Here is a 10,065-nt window from a genome sequence, read left to right on the forward strand (position 1 = left end):
TGCCCTGAAATGGGAGAGTGCCTGGCAAGTTTTAGGAAGAGTGAGGAAGCTGGTGTGGTTAGTGATGGAGCAAAGGGGAGAGCAAGAACCACATGGACATACGTTGGCAGTGCCCTTCAAGACTCTGCTCAGAGGATGAAAATTTTAGATAAAGGGCTTAGGGTGTTCTGCTCCCTTTGGCAAGGCCATCCTGTGGAGAGGGATGCCAAAGGAGATTTCTAATAGATTTCATGTGTTCTGGCCCTATTTGATGAGATCATTCCAATCTCAGACTAATATTAATTCCATTAGCTACTTTTTTCTGAATCAGATATTCACTAATTCTTATTATTATCTCATTTCCCACATATACCTTCTCCCAAGAAGAAAATATTTGGCCATATAGACTTTGCATATTTCATTTCCTATGAGTGGAATTTATCCTCCCAGTAGAAAGGTATTGTTTACAGTAAATAAATAAACTGACATCCTGAGTTTATTCCTCAGTCTCACAAGTTTGGTTAGAGTGAGTATGTTTTAGAAATATGGGTGCAGTCACAATGTGCTGACAGAGGCAGGTTCCTAAGGATAAGGGCCACCACCATCTAAGCCATTGTGAGAAAATTTACCAAGAAAATAAATGCCACCCTGTGAGATACCTTGGAAGAGAGACACTTTCCTAGAGGTCACATGTACACATTCTCAATATTGCCTAGGACTATATTTTTTAAATTATTATAAATATTATTTCCATACACTTGTGTTGAGTCTCTAGCACGTAGAGACTGTTGGTCAATGCAAATAGATGTCCTAGATATGGTATCTGCCTCCCAAGACTTCAAAGTCTACTAGATTACTTGTTGGCAAAGACGTTGAGGAGACGATGGCTGTTGTGAAAATGATACATATTCAACACTTAAAAAAATAGTTTTAAGGCACAAAATTGTATGCCATATCTCTGCAAGGCTCAACTTCCCATGAGCTGTTCAAGTGCAGATAGACCACTAGTAAGTCCAATAGTAACTAGTGGAATTTTCCTTTTCTTGTTCCCCCCAAGTTTTATGTCTTAAATGTGTGGAAAAAGTATGCTTTCAAATGTCTTAAAATTTCTGAATCAGTATTTCAAACAACCAGATTCCTTATTTCAACAAACTATTAAAGCACCCCATAAATTATTGCTACATTTCAACATTCAAATTGTGTCAAATTTTTAGGCAGAACCAAAATGTGTATTTTTTCAGACCATAATATAATTTTGTGCCTTAAAAGAAAAAAGAAAAAAGTCATCTTATTCATAGTACCTACCGTAATGCCAGCTACCTAATAGATGCCCAAACTGACAGTGACTGGTTTGATTGTCAATATCGCATGATACTTTAAGATAAAAGTCATATTGTAGGGATGGAAGGGTATTGGACTGTCATAGTTGTGTGATATAATGGCCTATTTTATTCTGTGTCTTATAAGAGAGGCTGCATTGTTGTCATCTGGGCATCACCACTGCCAATTCTAACCTTTTTTTTTTTTTTTTAAAGATTTTATTTATTTATTTGAGAGAGAGAGATAGCAAGAGAGAGCATGAGCAGGGGCTGGGGAGAAGCAGGGGGTGGGGAGAGGGAGAAGCAGGCTCCCCACTGATCAGGGAGGCCGCCATGGGACCCATCCCAGGACCCCAGGATCATGACCTGAAATGAAGGCTGACACTCAACCGACTGAGCCACACTCCCAATTCTAACCTTTTTAATCTGTGCTGCTGAGGAAAAGCCAGGAACTACAGTTCTCAGAACTCCCTTTTTTTGTATAGCTCCAGATATAGAAGGTGGAAGGGAACACAGGCCTCCTTGGGAAGTTATGGCAGCCAAAGGGAGTTGGCTTCTCAGACTCATGTATGAGCTCCCACTCTGATGAAGTAGACTGGGACAGTGGTAGGACCTTCCTGTAAACTTGGAAACTTTGAAGCATGTTCTCTGCCAGCCACCCACTCCAGTACTTCAAGCTAAAGCCAGCAATGACTGTTTTGCCAACCTTGTGACTACAGCCGTCCCGTCCTGACTTTCTACTCGCCCTGCTCTTCTCACAAATGTGTAAGCCCTAATCCCTTTATTAATTGTTTGTATCCCTCTAATTCTTTGAGAGGCTCTGATTCCATGGCCAAGCCCTAACTTAGAGTGAGTTACCCTTATGGAAGACTCAAATACCTTTTCAGTTACTCAAGTGAAGACAGCATGGAGATTCATTTCCAACCTGATGGTCAGGTGTGCACCAACCAAGCAATTTCCTCTGATGAAGTCTCCCTTTAGAAATCTTAGGAAAAGCTAATACAATACACAAACATCCCTCAAAGAGACCTTTCATTAGAGGCACAGACTAAGAAAACCCAAAGAAAGCCCAGTCTGGTTGGCTGTGAAATACCTGTTTCATGGATAACTTAAAATGCTCCAAATACCATTTTTTTTCTCTAGCACTTCTGAAAGAACTAAATTGCTTAGGGCAGAACTTTTTCCAGAATTAAAAATTAACTTAGATGTCAAAATAAAACCCTAGAATTTAATTTATCATAAAAGCTATATTCTCGAATAGAATCTAATGGACCAAAACAGATAAAGCAATTAAATGGGAAATGCTGTGAATTAATCTTATTTAAAGAGGCAGTCGAGATGGAATTCATATTTTTAAAGATACAATAACCAGGGAAAAAAAAGAGCCTTCCCAGCTCAGCTAGAGGTGCCATAATTTAAAATAATAAAGCATTATAAGTACCTAATTCATTCATTTTCTGCAGGTGCTATTTGTTACTTCTGACATTCCCCTCAGTTTTGATTGTTGGTGACTTTCCTCTCTTCGGGGACATTTTACTTTTTTTTTCCCCGTTACTTGCTAAATTTTAGTGGTAATTGTGTATGTACTATGTAAAGTGGAAGAGTATTGAAGCCCTGAAAAAAGTTCAAGCTTAACCCGGTCTTTCTAGTATATTCTATCAAATACTCTCTCCGTGCCTTAGTTTCTCCTGTCAAGTGATAAGAACCTCATGCAAGCATGGCCCCTGCGCAAGGATGACACGCAAATTCGTGAAGCGTTCCATATTTTTGTCCTGCATTGGGCTCCCTGCTCGGCAGGGAGTCTGCTTCTCCCTCTGACCCTCCTCCCTCTCATGCTCTCTGTCTCTCATTCTCTCTCTCTCAAATAAATAAAATCTTTAAAAAAAAAAAAAAAGAACCTCATGCAGTGATATGGTGGTGAAAGCAATCTTTAGAAGACTCTGTAACCTCCTAATTATCACTGTTACTGTTATTAGTAGAGGGACTGTGTTTTATTATTTTCTTTTTATAAGAATTTTATATAATTAAAGTGTACAACCTGATGTTGCGATATATGTATACAGTGTGAAATGATCACCACACGCAAGTTAACTAACATGTCCATAGCCTCACACAGTTACCTTTTTATTTTTCCCTTCTGGGGAGAACACTTAAAATCTACCCTCTTGGAGAATTTTGAGTATTACTATACAATATTGCTAATTATAGTTCTAGAGATCTAATGTACAGCAGAGTGACTATGTTCTAAGGTTTGGTGTTAGATTTCCTTTATTTTTCCTTTTTTGGCCATGTTGGCTGGTGGTTAGCAGCATGGACTCAGAAGCAGACTGCCTGGGTTCTCATCCTGATTTTATCACTTCCAGCTCTGCAATCCTGTACAACTTTATTTTCTCTAATACTTGGTTTTCTGTCTGTAAAATGGAGATAATAGTACCTGCCTTATAGAGATTTTTTTTTTAAGATTTTATTTATTTATTTGAGAGAGAGAATGAGATAGAGAGCATGAGAGGGGGGAGGGTCAGAGAGAGAGGCAGACTCCCTGCTGAGCAGGGAGCCCGACATGGGACTCGATCCCGGGACTCCAGGATCATGACCTGAGCCGAAGGCAGTCGCTTAACCAACTGAGCCACCCAGGCGCCCCCTTATAGAGATTTTTGTGCTGATTTTTAAAAAGCTTAGAATATTAACTGGTACATAGTAAACATTCAATAAACATTAGCTCTTATGTTATAATTACTTTAGGTAATTTTTCTTTGACTTAATTCTAAATATAATTTTAAAGGATTATGTGTACCTTTTGTAATTTCCTTCATGCTTATACATTAAAAAGCAAACTGACAAAAATAAAAACTCAAAGCATTATCTTAGCAGTAGATCCTAACCTTTAATATCCCCCATTGTAAAATAAAATAAACCCTAATGTTTATGAAATCTCACATTAAATAGTATGATTTGAAACAAATCAAACAGTGAGACACTGTATTGCTTCTCCCCATCCACACAGTGGGAACCCAGTGTACCCTCCTCTACCTACTTCACCTCACAGGAAAGTCATGGTTCATAAGGATACAACCTCTATCCATTGTTCTTCCTCCTCTCGCTTTTTTTGTTCTGTAATCTCTCTCCTTCCCAGAATATTTTGCATGTTGCCACCAGATTTGTCTTCCTAAAATGTCCTTTCTACCATGGGTCCTCCACTGCTCCCATAGAGAGTCTGGTCTTCAGAGCCACCTACGGGCTGCCCGCACCCACCAAATTGACTACATCTGAATTACTGCTACTTTGTTTGGTATCAATTCAGTTCTTCCTGTTATCTTCAGCATTCTTCTGGTCACCTCCAGTCACATCTACTACAGGCCCACTATTTTGTGGATCTTCCTGCTCCTTGGACATTAAGCCCTTCTGCACACTTTTTCAGTCCTATCCACTTTTCAAGATGGTGCCCAAGTACCTGACACCTTAACACAGCCTTCTATGTGCCTTGACCACCTCAGAGGTTTCTTTTGTGAACCCCATAAATAATTATAAAGGGCAGACCGCTGGCTCACATGATTTTATCTCCCCAACTATGTTTCAGATGCCTGTGGAGTAGATTCAGAATCATATACCTATAACACAGCTCACTGATTTTTTACTGTATTGTTGTTTGATTTGTTAGGTGCTGATTTTTGTCTTTTAATTGAACTCTTTTCCTTTCCTCCTTATCCATATCCCCTCTCACATTATGTATCTGTGGCTGATGATAATGTGGTCTTCTGTCACAACAAAACTTTTTATTTATTGAAATGAGCTCTTACATGTTTTTACTATCAACATATATTTTCTTAATAGTTACTCCTTGGAGTCATATTAAGTTAATGGAACTTCAAAATTAACATTATGGATAAATAGTATAGCTAAAGTCAAATCTGTTTATATAACAAGTTTGGCTCTATAATCATTTTGCTTCTGCTATAAGATTTAGAATAGTATTTAACAATGGAGAATGAAATAAGTATATTGATTATGATAAGAAAGCATTGACTCCAACCCCCTCCTTCTTCCCTGAAATTGAGAGACTTCTGGAAAATTCTCTGAAGGATATAGAACTATAAACCATTGAAGAGACATCGCTGAGGTAACTAAGCCCAAGGCATAATTACTTTAGCTTCTGGTCATAATGAGAAAATACTGGAACTGCCTAGAATGATGAATGTTACCTGAGAATGAATGATGGGTGTTTACCTGAGAAACAAAGGAATAGGTAACATAAAACTGTTGGTCAGATTGTCAGACAATGGTATCTGAGTAGACTTGTGTGAGTTGAGTCACAGAAGACCCACATCTGGATTAATTAGACAATTATGGAAAAGGAGGCTTGTTGGAATGAAAATAATTACTTAAAAAAATAAACTCACAGCTGGCTATAAATAGTGAGATAAGATTAAAATGAGGAAGTATAGTTAAACCTATGAATGCTCAATCAAATTAAGTAGAAACATATTTTATGAGGTAGCAACAGTACAGAAAGTGTCTCATTTCATTTGCAACATTCTCAGATTCTGTTGGACTTGCATGTGCATGGGATGGCCCCTCCATTAAAAGTGGATGTCTGGAGTATGTGGTCAGGAGAAAGGGAATAGATTTTGGGGGCTGCAGTGTAGAGGAGTAGGGCAAGGGTGTGATTGAGATACCTACGTGGGCAACATAATGGAGGGAGATGGGCAGATGGAAGGAATGGGTTTTTCATACATGGGAACCTGAAACACACAAATGTAGTTGGTGTCTCCTATAAAATAATTCTGAGCAAATGAAACAAAAAATAAATAGGTATATGAAAATCGGGCTTGCACTATCCATATAACAAAACTTCCCTTTTAAAATGAAACATTTCCTTTTTTTATTGTGGCAAAATATACATAATATAAATTTTACTGTTTGGGGGCATCTGAGTGGCTCAGTCAGTGAAGTGTCTGACTCTTGATTTCAGCTCAGGTCATGATCTCAGGGTCGTGAAATCAAGCCCCATGTTGGGCTCTGCACTGAGTATGGAGCCTGCTTAAAGTTTTCTCTCTCCCTCTCTCTCTCTGCCTCTCCCCACCCCACTCATGCTCTAGTTCTCTCTCTCTTAAAAAAAAAAACTGTTTTTAGCCATGCTAAGTGTACAATTCATTGGCATTTAGTCGATTCATGATGTTATGCGATCATCTCCACTATCCATTTCCAGAACATTTTCATCGTCCCAAACAGAAACTCTAAGCCCATTAAATAATAGGTCTCTCTTCTCTCATTCCTTCAGCCCCTAGCAATCTTTATTCTGCTTTCTGTCTCTATGAATTTGCCTATTCCAGGTGCCTCATAAGTGAAATCATACAATATTTGTTCTTTGTGCCTGGCTTATTTCACGTATCATGTTTTCAGTATTTAATCTTTTGTAGCATGTATCGGAATTCCATTCATTTTTAGCACTAAATAATATTCCATTGCATGTATATATCACACTTTGTTCTTTCATCTACTGATAGATACTTGGGTTGCTTCCACCTTTTGGCTATTATAAATATTGCTGCTATGTACATGGTTGTACAGATATCTGTTTGAGTCCCTGCTTTCAGTTCTTTTGGATATATTCCCAGAAGTAGAATTACTGGATCATATGGTAATTTTTTGCTTAACTTGTATAGGAATTGCCAAACCGTTTTCCACAGTGGTACCAACACTCTCGCCAACAATACACAAGGTTTCCAACTTCTCCTCCATACCCTGGCCAAAACTTGTTATTTTCCATTTTTTTTAATAATATAACCTAATGGGCATGAAGTGGTAAAATGATGTAATTCCTACACAATAATATGGAAAGAAGTGTAAAGATATATTCTTTAGTGAAAAACACCAAGTTCCAAATCATGCATATATATATATATATGTATATATACACACATATATATATATAATATATGTAATATGGAAAGAGGTGTAAAGATATATTCTTTAGTGGAAAACGCCAAGTTCCAAATCATGCATATATATTTATATATATATACATATATATATATTAATATAGCCAGAATGCCCACATGGTCTCCAAGACCTTCCATAATTTGGCCTATCTCCATCCCCAAATAACCCATGGATAAACATTTCTCATTAGGGAGGAGGCTATGACCTATCTTTCCAGTATTTATGTCTTTACTCAGCCTTACATGCTCTGTGCTCTAGCTCAGCCATGAAAAGGTTTTTTTCCACTCTGTCACATAGAAGATTATGACACATTTTCATTGATGCGCTTTGCTTTCTGTGATGATAATTCTCACAGAGAGGAATGTCCCCTTGAGTGGGAACACCAGATGGACACAGTAGAGGTGTAGAGGAAGAATGAGAGGGTACAGAGGTTATGCATGATTTCAAAAGTACCCAGGTGATGCTGGTGCATCTGTCTACACCTGAGTAGTCACTGCTATAGCCATCATTTCCTAAAATTAATTAAATAATCAGGTAATCTCTGTGCTGTTTATTAATAAATGCCTATCATGTGTCTCTTTTTGTAGGTAATTTTTAAAAAAGATTTTATTTATTTATTTGACAGAGAGAGAGCACAAGCAGGGGGAGCGGCAGGCAGAGGGAGAGGGAGAAGCAGGCTCTCCGCCGAGCAAGGGTCCTGGGATCATGACCTGAGCTTAAGGCAGACACTTAACTGACTGAGCCACCCAGGCGCCCCTCTTTTTTGTAGGTAATTTAATAGAAGTGTATTATCTGTGCATTGGTAGAACTCACAGTCCATGAAAGCAAAGAAAGTTGAATAGCACAATACAACAACATATAATTAGGTGTTGGAATAATACACTACAAACTGTAAGTACTATAGGAACTATGATGAAAGAATAGGACTAAAGATGTGAGGAATGCCTCAAAACAGTTAAGAATTGAGTAGGACCTTGAAAGATAGGAAAGATTTATTTAAGCGAAAGAGAGAAAGGTGAGCCTTCTGGTGGTAATGAAAACCATGAACGCAGACAAAGAAATGGTGATATATGAAAGAGGTGCTTATAGGACTTAGACGATGAATTTAACAGAACCGAAATCGAAATACTAGGAAGCTGTGGGAAATACATAACAGGAGGTCAGTTTATTTAAAATACTATTGCAGCAAATAGGACATTTTAACTGGTGGGACGTAGGGGCACGTTACATCTCCAGTTTGCCTAAAATAACACTATTCAAAAGAGCAGACACCTGTCTACTTTGTTCCTTGTAGGTTTAGTTAATAAAACTGATTGCCTTTGGGGCGCCTGGGTGGCTCAGTTGTTAAGCGTCTGCCTTCGGCTCAGGTCATGATCCCAGGGTCCTGGGATCAAGTCCCGCATCGGGCTCCCTGCTTGGCGGGAAGCCTGCTTCTCCCTCTCCCACTCCCCCTGCTTGTGTTCCTGCTCTCGCTATCTCTCTGTTAAATAAATAAATAAAATCTTAAAAAAAAAAACAAAAAACTGATTGCCTTTGGAAGGGAAGATTATCTGATGAGAATAATGAAGGTAGTATTTATGGCATCTTGATTTTTTTGTGGGGGTTTTTTGTTTGTTTTTGAGGTGGGAACTGTCTATTCTGAGCGGCTGATAGTCTAGGTTCTGAACATAAATCTTTCATTCTTGCTGAGTCACTTAAGAAAACTTTTTAAAAAGATTTTATTTATTTGAGAGAGAGAGCCAGAGAAAGAGAGAGAGAGAGAGTATGAGCAGGGGGAGGGGCAGAGAGAGGAGGAGAGGGAGAAGCAGCTCCCTGCACAGGACTCCATCCCAGCACCCTGAGATCTTGACCTGAGCCAAAGGCAGATGCTTAACTGACTGAGTCAACTGGCTGAGTCACCCAGGCGCACCAAGAAAGTTTTGAATCTATACTGTACCTAAGCAGTAAATAAAATCTTATTCCAGGATCCAAAGCTAATCAAAAATATATGTAATAGTGCTCTGCCCTTTCTCTTCATGAAAGAACAACCACGTTAGACACATAGATTTAGAGAAACACCACTTTTCTAGAATTTCAGAAATATATTTTATTCACTCAAGAAGGGAAAGGAGAAATCCAGTCCTGGGGGAAAAATGCTAATCATAAAACTGTAAGATACGGCTGCCTCACTTTCTCCCTAAAGTCATTTTATTTGACAATAATAATATAATTTGAGGAGTGCTGTTAAGAAACCGCAGTTACAGAAAAACTGGTTCCTGGGAGAAGAAAAGGCCCAGTGAAGACTTGCCCACACACGATGTACCATCCTTCCCATCCACCTCAGGTTGGCAGGAGGAGAACTAACAATGAGAATTCACATCAATCAGCCTTTGACCTTTGAACCTGAAAAGAGAATTCTGATAGCAGTCAGGACCCAACCACAGAAATAAGATGCTACTCTTTTCAAATATGGGCAAACGTATGAAGAATTTCTGTAACATAAAAGCCTTAGAAATAACACTCAAGATATGTTGGAGAAAACTTTCAAGTTTTATTTCTTATACCACATGTTAATGTTAGATCCCAGGCCCCCTCCCCTCAAAATTCATGTCTAAATATATAGCATTGCATATATATTTATGTATAACGTTAAAATAAATTATATTTTTATTTATTTTTTTAAAGAGTTTTATTCATTTATTTAACAGAGATAGAGAGCACAGTAGGCAGAGCGGCAGGCAGAGGGAGAGGGAGAAGCAGGCTCTCTGCCGAGCAGTGAGCCCTATGCGGGGCTCAATCCCAGGACCCTGGGATCATTACCTGAGCTGAAAGCAGCCGCTTAACTGAC

The 10,065-nt window shown here is 38.6% G+C and overlaps 1 pseudogene; it reads left to right on the top strand.

Annotated features, from left to right (window-relative positions):
* The first annotated feature begins 3,011 nt into the window (after nucleotides 1-3,011).
* On the top strand, nucleotides 3,012-3,067 carry LOC145716905 (U6 spliceosomal RNA; annotated as a pseudogene).
* Nucleotides 3,068-10,065: the final 6,998 nt, after the last annotated feature.

Source organism: Leptonychotes weddellii, chromosome 13 (assembly GCF_054177405.1).
Source record: "Leptonychotes weddellii isolate Sample4059 chromosome 13, ASM5417740v2, whole genome shotgun sequence".
Taxonomy (NCBI): Eukaryota; Metazoa; Chordata; class Mammalia; order Carnivora; family Phocidae; genus Leptonychotes; species Leptonychotes weddellii.